Genomic DNA, 15642 nt, shown 5'->3' with positions numbered 1-15642 from the left:
TGGTACCTGTACTGACCGCAAACCCTAAACTAACACCGCAACTAGAAGTAGCCGTGGGATGTACCTAACACGTCCTAGACACCTCGACACAGCCGGAGAACTAAATACCCCTATAGATAGAAATGGGAATTCTATCTTGCCTCAGAGCAGAACCCCAAAGGATAGGCAGCCCCCCACAAATATTGACTGTGAGTATAAGAGGAAAGACACACGCAGGCAGAAAAACAGGATTTAGCAAAAGAGGGACTTCTAGCTAAATAGAAAAGGATAGGACAGAATTCTAAGCGGTCAGTATTAAAATCCTAAAAATATCCACAGCAGATAATACAAATATTCCACATCTAACTAAAGACATAGAAAGTATATCTGCATCTCCTGAGAATCCAGCATGACTGAAAAATCCAAACAAAGTCTAAGCTGGACAAAAAACACAATAAATTGCACTGAATTGCAAAGCACACTGCATGTGTGCACAGAGACAAAAAACAGACACTTATCTTACCTGAATTGGCAGCATGACATGAGGAGCCAGAGAGAGATGCAATCCCTCCAAGTACAATGGACAACTGGCACTGACTCATGGAGCCTGCACACCTAAATACCTAATAGAGCTGCAATCAGCAGAAACACCTGCCCGGATTACAACCCCAAGACAACTGCACTACCACCAACAACCACCGGAGGGCACCCAAGAGCAGAATTCACAACAATGGGCTGTTATATGCTACGTGGGCTGTGCTAAATACTACGTGGCTGTGTTATATGCTACGTGGACTGTTATATACTACATGGCTGTGTTATATGCTAAGTGACTGTGTTATATACTACATGGCTGTGATATATGCGATCATGAATCGTGGTATGTGTTAAAGGGGGGGAGCCCACTGAAACTCTTTCGCCCGGGGCCCTCAAAAACCTGGAGCCGGCCCTGGTAGTGTGTATGTGCAAAATTTGTTTGCTGTAGCTGCTAAAATAAAGGGTTAAATGGCGGAAAAAATTGGCGTGGGCTCCCGCGCAATTTTCTCCGCCAGAATGGTAAAGCCAGTGACTGAGGGCAGATATTAATAGCCAGGAGAGGGTCCATGGTTATTGGCCCCCCCCCCCCGGCTACAAACATCTGCCCCCAGCCACCCCAGAAAAGGCACATCTGGAAGATGCGCCTATTCTGGCACTTGGCCACTCTCTTCCCACTCCCGTGTAGCGGTGGGATATGGGGTAATGAAGGGTTAATGCCACCTTGCTATTGTAAGGTGACATTAAGCCAGGTTAATAATGGAGAGGCGTCAATTATGACACCTATCCATTATTAATCCAATTGTGTGAAAGGGTTAAAAAACACACACACATTATTAAAAATTAATTTAATGAAATAAACACACAGGTTGTTTTAGTATTTTATTGCTCTCTCAATCCACCTGAAGACCCTCGCTTGGCAAAATAATAAACCCACAATATACATACCATCCAAGGATCTGTCAGGTCCCACGATGTAAATCCTTCTGAAGGGGTTAAATCAATTTACAGGCAGGAGCTGCGCTAAAGCACTCGCTCGTGCCTGTAATCCCCGGGTGCTGAAAGGAAAGCTGGGTGATCTGTACTTACATTGAGTCGCGGTGAGGCGCCCTCTGCTGGATGTCCTCATGAACTGGAGCCTTGGAAAAGTTCCCATGCTCGAGTTCATATGAGTTCATCCACCAGAGGGCGCCTCACCGCGACTCAATGTAAGTACAGATCACCCAGCTTTCCTTTCAGCACCCGGGGATTACAGGCACGAGCGAGTGCTTTAGCACAGCTCCTGCCTGTAAATTGATTTAACCCCTTCAGAAGGATTTACATCGTGGGACCTGACAGATCCTCGGATGGTATGTATATTGTGGGTTTATTATTTTGCCAAGCGAGGGTCTTCCGGATGGATTGAGAGAGCAATAAAATATTAAAACAACCTGTTTGTTTATTTCATTAAATTAATTTTTAATAACGTGTGTGTGTTTTTTAACCCTTTCAGACAATTGGATTAATAATGGATAGGTGTCATAATTGACGACTCTCCATTATTAATCTGGCTTAATGTCACCTTACAGTAGCAAGGTGGCATTAACCCTTCATTACCCTATATCCCACCGCTACACGGGAGTGGAAGAGAGTGGCCAAGTGCCAGAATAGGCGCATCTTCCAGATATGCCTTTTCTGGGGTGGCTGGGGGCAGATGTTTGTAGCCAGGGGGGGCCAATAACCATGGACCCTCTCTAAGCTATTAATATCTGCCCTCAGTCACTGGCTTTACCATTCTGGCGGAGAAAATTGCGCGGGAGCCCGCGCCAATTTTTTCCGCCATTTAACCCTTTATTTTAGCAGCTACAGCAACCAAATTTTGCACATACACACTACTAACATTAGTAGTGTGGAATATGCAAAAAAAAGGGGGATATGAGATGGTTTACTGTATGTAAACCATGTCTCATATCATGTCGGGTTTGGGAAGGAGAAATGAAAAGCCGGCAATTGAATTACCGGCTTTTCACTAACACCGCTGCGTATTTCTCGCAAGTCACACTGCTGGTCCGTGTGGAATCTGTATTTTTCTCGCCCCCATAGACTTTCATTGGCGTATTTTTTGCGCAATACGCTGACAAACGCAGCATGCTGCGATTTTGTACGGCCGTAGAAAGCTGTATAATACAGATCCGTAATATACGGCTGATAGGACCAGACCCATTGAGAATAATTGTGCCGTTTGTTTGGCGAGTTTTACGGACGTATTTTCTGCGCTCTTACATCCGTAAAACTCGCTAGTGTGACTCCAGCCTTAGTATTGGAACATTGACACATGTTCAGTCAAGTGTACATGTGTAGAAGGAAGGAAGATGATGTCCAATCCCTCTGAATAACTAAAACCTTAAACAAAAAAAACATAAATTGATATCATGCAGTAAATAAAGAAATCTCATAAGACTTGTAGAAAACATAGGGGAATTATTAACTTTTTTTTTTTTTTACTCATCCAACCACAAGGAGTACCCAATCAGGATGGGATTATTTAAATTCAACATGTCCAATCCATCTTTTAAGTTGTATCAATGTTTAGAAAGTGTTGGGCTTTAGAAAGTTACTGGGCTTTAGAATGTATTCGGAATGTTATCAGTTTTTAGAATCAGGAATGTTATCGGTTTTTAGAATCGGGAAAGTTGTCAGTCTTTAGAATGTTTTGGGAATGTTATTGGTCTTTAGAATGTTATCTCTCAGTCTTTAGAATTTGAAATGCTATCCCTGTCTTTTGAATTGGGAATATTATTGGTCCTTAGAATCGGGAATGATAACATTCCAAAGACCGATAACATTCCAAAGATCATTATCGGTCTTTGGAGTGTTATCGGTCTTTGAAATTTTAACATTCCCGATTCTAAGGTCCGATAACATACCAAGGCCAGATAACATACCAAGGACCGATAATATTCCAAGGACCAATAACTAGTGATGAGCATTCCGATACCGCAAGTATCGGGTATCGGCCGATATTTGCGGTATCGGAATTCCGATACCGAGATCCGGTACTTGCTTCATATCGGATACCGGAATCGGAAGTTCTCAATTCAAACAGCACAAATTCAGCCAATGAGGACTGATTACAAGTGTGGGCACATCCTGTTCAGCATGGTGGGCATGAAACTACTGGCAAGGCTGTGATTGGCTGCTGAAATGATGTCATGCCGCTGGCGCCATTTTGGGCTCACTCTGCTGTGAATTCAGTTAGGCATAGGACACTGTGTTCTGACTGAGGGCCAGTTGAGATAGCGATTTGCTTCTTTGTGCTTTTCCCAGGCTAATTTAGCAACCGCTGTGTGTTCACCTTGCTTTTGCCTTGCAGCGCTGTTTTCACAGCGATCTGCAAGGTCTCTGTGTGTGTGTGTGTGTGTGTGTGTGAGTGAGTGCAGCCCACTCTGTAGTCTGTGTGCAGCCATAGCTGGTTGTATCCAGCTCAGGGTGGTTCACTGACTCATACAGTTCTATCCATTCCATTGTCCTTTTTTGCAAATAGTGCAGGCTGCTGCACATTTTTTCTAATAATTCCTATTAGTGGCTTTCCCCCCGTATCCAGCTAAATTGTGGAAAAACACTACATAGGATAAACGTAGAGGAGGTTTTTGGGGCCTTGTAGCGCCGTTTACGGCTGTCTGCACGGTCTCCGTGTGAGTGCAGCTCGCCCTGTAGTCTGTGTGCAGCCACAGCCGGTTGTATCCAGCTCAGGGTGGTTCACTGACTCATACAGTTCTATCCATTCCATTGTCCTTTTTTGCAAATAGTGCAGCCCGCTGCACATTTTTTCAAATAATTCCTATTAGTGGCTTTCCACCCGTATCCAGCTAAATTGTGGAAAAACACTACATAGGATAACGTAGAGGAGGTTTTTGGGGCCTTGCAGCGCCGTTTACGGCTGTCTGCACGGTCTCCGTGTGAGTGCAGCTCGCCCTGTAGTCTGTGTGCCGCCACAGCCGGCTGTATCCAGCTCAGGGTGGTTCACTGACTCATACAGTTCTATCCATTCCATTGTCCTTTTTTGCAAATAGTGCAGCCCGCTGCACATTTTTTCAAATAATTCCTATTAGTGGCTTTCCACCTGTATCCAGCTAAATTGTGGAAAAACACTACATAGGATAACGTATAGGAGGTTTTTGGGGCCTTGCAGCGCCGTTTACGGCTGTCTGCACGGTCTCCGTGTGAGTGCAGCTCGCCCTGTAGTCTGTGTGCAGCCACAGCCGGTTGTATCCAGCTCAGGGTGGTTCACTGACTTATACAGTTCTATCCATTACATTGTCCTTTTTTTGCAAATAGTGCAGCCCGCTGCACATTTTTTCAAATAATTCCTATTAGTGGCTTTCCACCCGTATCCAGCTAAATTGTGGAAAAACACTACATAGGATAACGTAGAGGAGGTTTTTGGGGCCTTGCAGCGCCGTTTACGGCTGTCTGCACGGTCTCCGTGTGAGTGCAGCTCGCCCTGTTGTCAGTTCAGCCCCAAAAAAATAAATAAATAATAAAGTTCACCAAACACACCACTTTACAGTTGTGTAGGCCACATTAGCTCATATTAAAGTCTAGTCCACACTTTAGAAAATTAGTGTTTCTTATACCTGTTAGGAGCTGTTCAGGAATAAGCACACTAAGCCGTTAGTACTTTTCTGCTTATCTTTATCAGTCAACCAAGATGAAGAAGGCAGGGAGTAAGGCACGTGGGCATGGGCACGGAGCAGGGAGAGGACGTGGGGATTCTGTGCCTGCTGCGGGCCCCGGTGACTCATCACCACCCAGTTTCAGCAGGGAACAGTCCTTCATGCGCAGCTTTGTCGGAGAGCGACGTACACCGCTGCTGCGTGAAGACCAAATTGAAGCCGTTGTCGGATGGATGGCAGCTAACGCATCGACTTCAATTAGTGCCACATCCTGTCAGACACAGAGCACTGGAGAGCACCCATCTGTCTCTTCGCCACCTGCCAAATTGCCCAGGCAGACAGAGAGCCCAGGACAGGAGCCGTCTCTACTTCTGTTCTCTGAATCTCTTGGCTTGGAAACAGGGGGCCAGCCAAGCAGCATTGGAGAAATGGAAGAAGAGGCAGTGTGCAGTGATGCCCAACAGCTTTTTCTCTCTGAGTCTGAAGAGGCGGGTGGGCCAGTGCCTCCGGTCACCACACCGCAGAATGCATCCGCTGATGACACTCAGGTGCCACTTTCTGGTGCGTGCTGTGCTGCTGAGACTACCCAGGAGGAGCAGTTGGTGGCAGAGGGTAGTGTAGATGATGAGGTCCTTGACCCATCGTGGCGTGAGGGACAAGAAGGTGGTGGGAGGAAGAGATTCCCTGAACGGGCCAAAGAGGGAGAGGGAGGGGGAAGACTGCAGATCCTGTAGCCTCCACTTTGGCACCCGTTAGAAGCATGTGGAACGCCCCCACACCGCCGCAGGGCCAAGGGGTACCCGGAGCCGGGCCTCTGAGTCTCAGTTCTGGGGTTGTCACGGTGGCTAGACCCGGTCCGTGGCCCTGTCTGTCAGTGGGGGACGTCCGGTGCAGTAAGTGGTGTTGTAACGGTGCAGTTGTGGGGTGCAGGTCGCGGTAAATAATGAGGACACCAGGTTGCAGTCTCTTTACCTCTTTACTGAAGGTTTTGGAGACCTCAGTCCAGAGCGCTGTTAACTGGGTTGTCAGAGACCGGCCGGTCCAAAGGCACATCAGGAGTTCTCTTTACAGGTGGGAATCAGTGTCTACCTTCTAGCGCTATGTGTTGTAGTTCTTCCCTGCTGAGCTCCCGGGATAGTCCTCACAACTGTTTCTGTCTGTCTCTGATGTTCGCTTTCTCCGTCCCCCAGATGATATGGTAGGACGCACCCGTATGACGGGGTAGGCCTGGAGTTCTTCCGGGACCCTAGAGTCGCCCCTCTCCCACAGCTGCCTCCGTTGTCTGCTTAGGTGTTAAGTGAGACAGCCAACCTGTAATTAGCTGTCCGGCCGTGGTTTGCAGTAGTACTTAAAGTCTCTTACTTGCTCGGCGTTCCGGCCACCGACTGTTTGCGCCTCAGAAGGATGCTGCCTCGGTCTAACAGCACGACTCCTTCTGGTTCTAATTCCTCTTTACTGTATTCCCGTTGTTCACTGGTTTGTTCTGCTCTGAGGAGTCTGCCAGGATCCCATCCCTGACAGGTCCTCTCACTAGCTCTTCCCAGCTACTTCTCTCTGTCTTCCTGTCCAACCCCCAGTTTTACCAGAGTTGTGAGGAGTGGCCTACTAGTTAGGACCACCCCCCCTGGTGGCCGGAGTGTGAAGTGTGGTGTGAGTGTACCTGGTCAGAGAAACTCCTTAGTGCAATCAGACGTACCATAGCTCCCCATAGTGGCGGAGCCACAGTACTGCAACAACCAGGACTCTGGGGTGCTGCACTCCCCCCCGGTTAAATCCAGTACTCCGGGACTGGGAAAACAAGAACAATAATACATGTTAACAGGAAACACACAAATTTTTGAAATAGCATAACAATTGAACGTAACTATGCTTCCCTTTACGGGAGGTGAGGATTCTTGAACGTTGCAAAAGTTAGGTCATGCACAGTTTATGACTCTCAGTTCAGTGGTTGAAACAGCGGGGACCCCGGGTAAACAAAGGGGTCCCCCTTATGAAAGTTTTTGAGCAATTCACAGGCCATTACTCTAGTGTCCATTTAAAAACCTGTAACAAAAAGATATGCATACAAACATTTTCAATTAAATAGCAGCCCTTATCAATACCTCCAAGTTTTGTAGCGGAGGGGAGTTTGATTTTGAGTGCTGCGTGTGGACCTTCGCAGCGCAGGGGTTGCTATTGGCCTAACAGGGCCCGCTATGCTTGCTACCGCTGGTGTAGTGCACTGTCTTCTAACTACACTTCTAGTGAGTCTGGGTAGCACTGGCAGGTTGGGGCTCTCAGAGCTGCGGTTATCAACAGTGGGTACAGCAGATTCACTGATAGCAGAGGGAGGATTTGCCGGCTCAATGGTTGGCATGGCTTCATCAGGTAAGGCTTGTTGAGGTAGCGGGGCCAGATGATCTGGTACCACCATCGTTTCTGGCGGGTCCGGCTGTTGAAACATTATGACAGGTACCACGACGGCTTGGTTTATCTGAGTCCAGGACTGGGGAAAGTCACCAAGGACAGTATGGAACATCTTCTCCTTTTCCACCGGCGGGGAGATTTCTGGGGCCGTGCCCCTCTCTTTTAACTTATCGGGGCAGACCTTAAGGTGATCCCTGGATACCGCTGTCGAGGTCTCCCCTCTGTCCTTGCTGATGAGACAGACCTTTGTGTTGTCGAAGTCGGATGGCAGGATGGTATACGGTTCTGCTTCCCATTGGTCATCGAGCTTGTGTAATCTCCTCTTTCGTTTAAGTACTTGCTCACCAGGTGACAGGGGAATCGCAGGAGCGTGTTGGTTGTAGTCCCTTTCTTGCTTCTGCCTAGCCTGGGCGAGACTTCTCTCTACACACTCCTGTACTTCGCGGTACCTTCGCTGCCTTTCTGCATCCCAATCTGCATCCGGCGAGGTATCTTCGGGTACTAGGACCACCATGTCCAGATCAACGGGTAACCGACTAGACCTTCCTCGCATCAGGTACGCTGGAGTACAGTTGGTGGAACTTACTGGGATGTGGTTGTACATATCCACCAAGTCAGGCAACTTTGTCGGCCACAGGTTCCGTTCCTCCACAGGCAAGGTCTTCAATAAATCGATTACTACCTGGTTCATCTTCTCGCACATCCCGTTGGTTTGAGGGTGGTACGGTGTAGTTCTGATCTTCTTACACCCGTACAACTGGCAGAATTCTTGGAACACTTCCGCTTCGAATGCAGGCCCCTGATCGGTCAGTACTTTCTCTGGGTAGCCATGGGGCCTACAAAAGTGCTGCTGGAAGGCCCTGGCGGCAGTCCTAGCTGTTAGATCCTTGACAGGCACAACCACCAAAAACCTGGAGTAGTGGTCCACGATGGTAAGGGCGTAGATATAGCCCGACCGGCTAGGTGTCAGCTTCACATGATCCAGCGCGACCAGTTCGAGCGGCCGTTTGGTGATGATAGGCCGCAGGGGAGCCCGTTGACTGTCACGGTCCTTCCTGCGCAGACTACATGGACCACACTCCCGACACCACTTCTCAATGGTTCTCTTCATGCCAATCCAATAGAACCTCCCTCGGAGCAGCTTCTCCAGCTTCCTCCATCCGAAGTGTCCGGCTCCATCATGGTAGGCTCCCAGAACCATGGGCGCATCTCGCCTTGGCACCACTATCTGCCACACCAATTCATGAGTACGTGGGTCGATGCTCCTCCTGCACAACTTGCCATCATGGATAAACAGTTTGCTTCTCCCCTTCCACAGCTGTTGGGTTTCTTGTGGATCATCTGGGCCAGGGTGCAACCCAAGAGTTCCTTCACCTGACAGAAGGGTCAAGAGTTCCTTCACCTGACGGACCGCGGGGTCACTATCCTGGGTTTCTGCCCATCCGTGGTGGGGCAGGGGATTCAGCATGGCATCCGGTTGGTTCTTGTGCCTGTTCTTCACATGGTGAGAGTTCTGAGTGGCTTTGGGGCGATGGAAGGCAGGCAGCTCCACCTCTTCAAGTGCCTCCGGGTCTTCTCCCACTTCTGGTAAATTGGGCATTCGGGACAGAGCATCGGCATTGGCATTCTGGTGTCCTGCCCGATATTTGATGGTGAAATCATAGTTGGACAGCCGGGCCATCCACCGCTGTTCCAAAGCCCCGAGTTTGGCAGTATCCAGATGCGTTAGCGGATTGTTGTCCGTGAAGACGTTGAATTTCGCGGAGGCCAGGTAGTGCTTAAACCTCTCTGTCACTGCCCAGACAAGGGCAAGGAATTCCAGTTTGAAGGAACTGTAGTTGTCAGGGTTCCTTTCCGTGGGACGGAGTTTCCTGCTGGCGTAAGCGATCACTCTTTCTTTGCCTTTCTGGACTTGAGACAGCACGGCTCCTAGTCCCACATTACTGGCATCTGTGTACAGCACAAACGGTTGGTCGTATTCGGGGTAAGCCAGTACCTCTTCTCCCGTCAGCGCCGACTTCAAGCAGGTGAAGGATTCCTCCAGCTCCCCGTTCCAGTCAAAGGGGGTGTTCTTCCCCTTGGTCTTCTTTGGTTGGCCCACCAACAGGTTTTGCAAGGGTGCGGCCTTCTTGGTGAAGTCTTTAATGAACCTCCGGTAATAGCCTACCAGCCCGAGGAACTGCCGGACTTCGTGGAGGTCACTGGGCTTTGGCCAGTCCTTGATCACTGTGACCTTGTCGGGGTCTGGGGCCACTCCTTCAGCGCTCACCACATGGCCCAGGTACTGCACTTTAGGTTTCAGCAGATGACACTTGGACGGTTTCACTTTTAGGCCGAAGTTGGACAAGGCTTCAAACACCTCGGCCAGGTGCTTCAGATGGTCTTCGTAGGTTTTAGAGAAGACTATGACATCATCCAGATATAGCAGCACGGTTTCAAAGTTCAGGTGTCCCAGGCAGCACTCCATCATCCTCTGGAACCTTCCGGGAGCATTGCACAATCCGAAGGGCATGTAGTTGAACTCACAGAGACCCATTGGCGTCGTGAAGGCCGTCTTCTCTTTGTCCGCCTCCGCTACAGGAACCTGCCAGTACCCACTGGTGAGATCTAAGGTAGAGAAGTAGTTAGCAGATTTTAAGGCAGCCAGAGACTCCTCTATCCTGGGCAGTGGGTATGCGTCCTTATGTGTAATGCGATTCAACTGCCTGTAATCAACACACATCCTCATTGTACCATCTTTCTTTTTAACAAGGACTAACGGAGCTGCCCAGGGGCTACAGCTGTCTCTCACCACCCCAGCCTCCTTCATTTCCCGTAACATGTCCTTGGCACACTGGTAATGAGCTGGGGGTACAGGGCGATATCTCTCTTTTATGGGTCGGTGATCTCCAGTGGGGATGTGATGTTGGATCCCTTTCACCTGCCCAAAATCTGAGGGGTGTTTGCTGAATACCTGCTCGTACTCGTGTACCACCCTGTAAGCCCCCTGTATTTGATGAGATGGGGTAGAGTCAGTGCCCACATGCAATTCCCGACACCAGTCTTTCGAGTGCTCTGCAGAACCTTTGTTCTCCGCCACGTTTGACGGGACCAAGGGTTCAGGTGTCTGTATTACACTATTATTGACAGTGAACAGTTTGGCGAGCGTGGTATACTTGGTTAGGTGGACCTCTTCCTCCCCACAATTGGGGACACGTACGGGCACTCTCCCCTGTCGGACATCGACCACCCCCCGGGCTGTCAGAACAGTAGGCCTATTGTCTGAATATACGGGTTCTACCAAGGCCTGGTAGTCCTTACCCCTGAGGCCTATGGCTGCTCGACACCATATTAACATTTCACTCTTGGGGGGTATCGCGATGGGGTTTGAATCACTCACAGTGACACGACCAATCTCACCACCAGTCAGCTCTACCTGCTGTCTCTGCATCAGAGCTCTGATTTCCTTCTGCAGGGCACGTTGCTCACTGTGGCCAGCGGTTTCTGCCACCTGTTGCAACAAAACAATCACTTCTGCAAGACAATTTTCTATAACATTAGTACCAAGAGTCATCATGGGATTACATTCTCGACGATCAATATCTACAATCACAATCCCTTGGGCTTTCAATTCCACCCGCCCCACTTTGATGGTGACCTCCTTATACCCCACTTGTGGCAACGGCTGACCATTACTGGCGATTATGGTGAAATCATCGTCAGGGCCACGAGTAATATCAGCGTCCTCCCAATACCGTTTGTAGAGCACGTAAGGTATAGTCGTCACCTGAGAACCGGTGTCCAGCAAAGCATTCAAGGGGATTCCATCAATCACTACAGGGAGAACTGGTCGTCCTCCAATATACTTGGTTCTCCAATGCTGCGGGCCTGACCGTCCTACTCCTGGGGGTTGGCCCTTTGCCCCAGGGGTTGCTCGTTTAAAGGACAGTACCTTGCAAGATGGCCCACCTGGTGACAGCGGCGGCAGATGGGTCGTCCATCCTGGTGGAAGCGATCGTCGGGCCGGCTCCTGGTCGGCGGAGTCCTCCTCTGTTGCATCCAAGGGACATCCTCCGGGCTGGAAGCCAACTGGATCTTCTCTTTGGGGGCCTCCTGTAGGGACTGCACCGTCCGGGCCAGGGCAGCAACGCTCTTGGTTAGCTCTTGCATCTGGAGACGGAGTCCTGCAGGGGAGTCGTCCTCGAAGCTCTGGGCGTCGGCCTCCGCGGCAACTGGGGTATCCGATGCCACCTCCTGGTGGTATGTGAGAGCGGGGCGCCTGGGTGGTACTGCGCGGCTGGGCTGTCGCTCCTGCAATGCCTGGATAGCTTTATCTTTAAACTGCGCAAAAGTCAAGTCTGGATTTTGCATGGCCAGGAAGTGCAATTGGCCCCGCTGGTGACTGCACAGGAGCCCCTCAATGAACCGCTCCTTCAGGATTTTATCCTCATCCTGCATGCTGCCGGGGTCACTCTGCTTAATGGCCCGCATCGCTTCCTGGAGATTAAGGGCATAGTCCCGTAAGCTATCCTGTGGCCTTTGTTTGCATCCATAAAAAGTCAGTTTAATTTCTGTAGCAGTGCGAGTATCAAAGGTGGCTTTAAGCTTGGCAAAAATCTGTTGTGCAGTTTCTTTATCCTCAGCGGGCCAGGATTTCAATTCTCTCAGAGCCGCCCCAAAGAGTTGGCCGGTTATCATATGGACCTTCTGAGGCTCGGTTAGGGGATAGAACTCGAGCAGGCTGCAGAGCCCCTCTTTAAAGTCAGTGAACGTATGCGACTCCCCAGAGTATTGCGGAAGCCAAGCCGCTCCGGGCAGGTACGGCATAGAGAAGGGCATTATGGCTTTTGTGTTAGCGGCAGCGTCCGGCTGGTTGGGAGGAACAGCGGGTTCTGCGGCTACCGGTGGTGGTATTAGGGCCGCGGCTCCGTCCGCTGCGGGGACCGGAGCTGCCCCTGCGTCCGCGGCTGCGACCGCCACCTCCTCTCCTCCCGACTCAGACATGGCTGTCCCTTCCTCCCACGAACCTGCTGGAGGTCGGAGTTCCTCTTCCGGGATTGGCGCCTTACCGCGCTTTCCGTTCCGCGCTTCTTTTGGCTGATTCCGCCCACGTAGCTAAGGCTCCTCCCTCCGTGCGCGGCAATGGCGAATTTTGGCGGTAAATGGCAATACACAGTCTTTTCAATAAAGTACAATTCAAGCGCAATAAATCACAGTTCCAAGGCACACATGACCTGATTCCTCAGGCTTAAGTAGATCCTGTTCGTGACGCCAAGTTGGAACGCCCCCACACCGCCGCAGGGCCGAGGGGTACCCGGAGCCGGGCCTCTGAGTCTCAGTTCTGGGGTTGTCACGGTGGCTAGACCCGGTCCGTGGCCCTGTCTGTCAGTGGGGGACGTCCGGTGCAATAAGTGGTGTTGTAACGGTGCAGTTGTGGGGTGCAGGTCGCGGTAAATAATGAGGACACCAGGTTGCAGTCTCTTTACCTCTTTACTGAAGGTTTTGGAGACCTCAGTCCAGAGCGCTGTTAACTGGGTTGTCAGAGACCGGCCGGTCCAAAGGCACATCAGGAGTTCTCTTTACAGGTGGGAATCAGTGTCTACCTTCTAGCACTATGTGTTGTAGTTCTTCCCTGCTGAGTTCCCGGGATAGTCCTCACAACTGTTTCTGTCTGTCTCTGATGTTCGCTTTCTCCGTCCCCCAGATGATATGGTAGGACGCACCCGTATGACGGGGTAGGCCTGGAGTTCTTCCGGGACCCTAGAGTCGCCCCTCTCCCACAGCTGCCTCCGTTGTCTGCTTAGGTGTTAAGTGAGACAGCCAACCTGTAATTAGCTGTCCGGCCGTGGTTTGCAGTAGTACTTAAAGTCTCTTACTTGCTCGGCGTTCCGGCCACCGACTGTTTGCGCCTCAGAAGGATGTTGCCTCGGTCTAACAGCACGACTCCTTCTGGTTCTAATTCCTCTTTACTGTATTCCCGTTGTTCACTGGTTTGTTCTGCTTTGAGGAGTCTGCCAGGATCCCGTTGTTCACTGGTTTGTTCTGCTCTGAGGAGTCTGCCAGGATCCCATCCTGTTGTGAATTTACCTTTTGGCTCCCTCTAGTGGCTACTAGTGATTTTACTCTGGGTATGTCTATCATCCCTTGTATGCTCACCTGGGTCGTTAGGTCAGGGGTGTTGCTATATAAGCTCCCTGGACCTTCAGTTCAATGCCTGGCAACGTTGATATCAGAGCTAATCTGTAGTGCTCTTGTCTACTGATCCTGGTTCCTGCTTGATTAAGCTAAGTCTGCTTTCTTGCTTTTTTTTGCTATTTGTTTTTGTTTGCATTTTTGTCCAGCTTGTACTTAATCTGTATCCTATCCTTGCTGGAAGCTCTAGGGAGGCTGGAGTTCTCCCCCCGGGCCGTTAGACGGTTCGGGGGTTCTTGAATCCCCAGTGTGGATTTTTGTTAGGGTTTTCGTTGACCATATAAGTTATCTTACTACATTCTGCTATTAGTAAGTGGGCCTCTCTTTGCTAAACCTAGTTCATCTCTGTGTTTGTCATTTCCTCTTACCTCACCGTTATTATTTGTGGGGGGCTTGTATCCTGCTTTTGGGGTCTATTCTCTGGAGGCAAGAGAGGTCTTTGTTTTCCTCTTCTAGGGGTAGTTAGTCCTCCGGCTGGCGCGAGACATCTAGCGACCAACGTAGGCATGTTCCCCGGCTACTTCTAGTGTTGGCGTTAGGAGTAGATATATGGTCAACCCAGTTACCACTGCCCTATGAGCTGGATTTTTGTACTTCGCAGACTTGCTGATATCTCTGAGACCCTCGCCATTGGGGTCATAACAGTTTGCCAGGCCAGTATTAAATGTTAAATGCATTGCAGAAGCGGGATTATAAGAAAGAAAGTTCTGAGGTTTTTTTTCTCTCTCTCATTTTTTTTTCTTTTCCCCTTTACCTCTGAGTGGCTTGTGTTTGCTGCAGACATGAATGTCCAGACCTTGATTACAAGTGTGGACCAGCTTGCTGCTCGTGTGCAGGGCATACAAGATTATGTTATCAGAAATCCTATGTCAGAACCTAAGATACCGATTCCTGAACCGTTTTCCGGAGACCGATTTAAATTTAGAAATTTCAGGAATAATTGTAAATTGTTTTTGTCCCTGAGACCCTGTTCATCTGGAGACTCCGCTCAGCAAGTAAAAATTGTTATTTCTTTTTTACGGGGCGACCCTCAGGATTGGGCTTTCTCGCTGGCGCCAGGAGATCCGGCATTGGCTGACATTGATGCGTTTTTTCTGGCGCTCGGTTTGCTTTATGAGGAACCCAATCTTGAGATTCAGGCAGAAAAAGCCTTGCTGGTGATGTCTCAGGGCCAGGACGAGGCTGAAGTGTATTGCCAAAAATTTCGGAAATGGTCCGTGCTAACCCAATGGAACGAGTGTGCATTGGCTGCAAATTTTAGAAATGGCCTTTCTGAAGCCATTAAGAATGTGATGGTGGGTTTTCCCATTCCCACAGGTCTGAATGATTCTATGGCCCTGGCTATTCAAATCGACCGGCGGTTGCGGGAGCGCAAAACCGCAAATTCCCTCATGGTGTTGTCTGAACAGGCACCTGATTTAATGCAATGTGATAGAATCCTGACTAGAAATGAGCGGAAAATTCATAGACGCCAGAATGGCTTGTGTTACTACTGTGGTGATTCTACACATGTTATCTCAGCATGCTCTAAACGTCTTACTAAGGTTGTTAGTCCGGTCGCCATTGGTAATTTGCAACCTAAATTTATTCTATCTGTAACTTTGATTTGCTCACTGTCATCATATCCTGTTATGGCGTTTGTGGACTCAGGTGCGGCCCTGAGCCTTATGGATCTGTCATTTGCCAAGCGCTGCAGATTTGTTCTTGAGCCATTGGAAAATCCTATCCCTCTTAGGGGTATTGATTCTACGCCATTGGCAAAAAATAAACCGCAGTTTTGGACACAGGTTACCATGTGCATGACTCCCGAACATCGGGAGGTAATACGTTTTCTTGTTCTGCATAAAATGCATGATTTGGTTGTTTTGGGTTTGCCATGGTTACAGACCCATAATCC

This window comes from Ranitomeya variabilis, chromosome 2 (genome assembly GCF_051348905.1).
Source record: "Ranitomeya variabilis isolate aRanVar5 chromosome 2, aRanVar5.hap1, whole genome shotgun sequence".
Lineage (NCBI taxonomy): Eukaryota > Metazoa > Chordata > Amphibia > Anura > Dendrobatidae > Ranitomeya > Ranitomeya variabilis.
Note: the sequence above shows the minus strand (reverse complement) of the source record.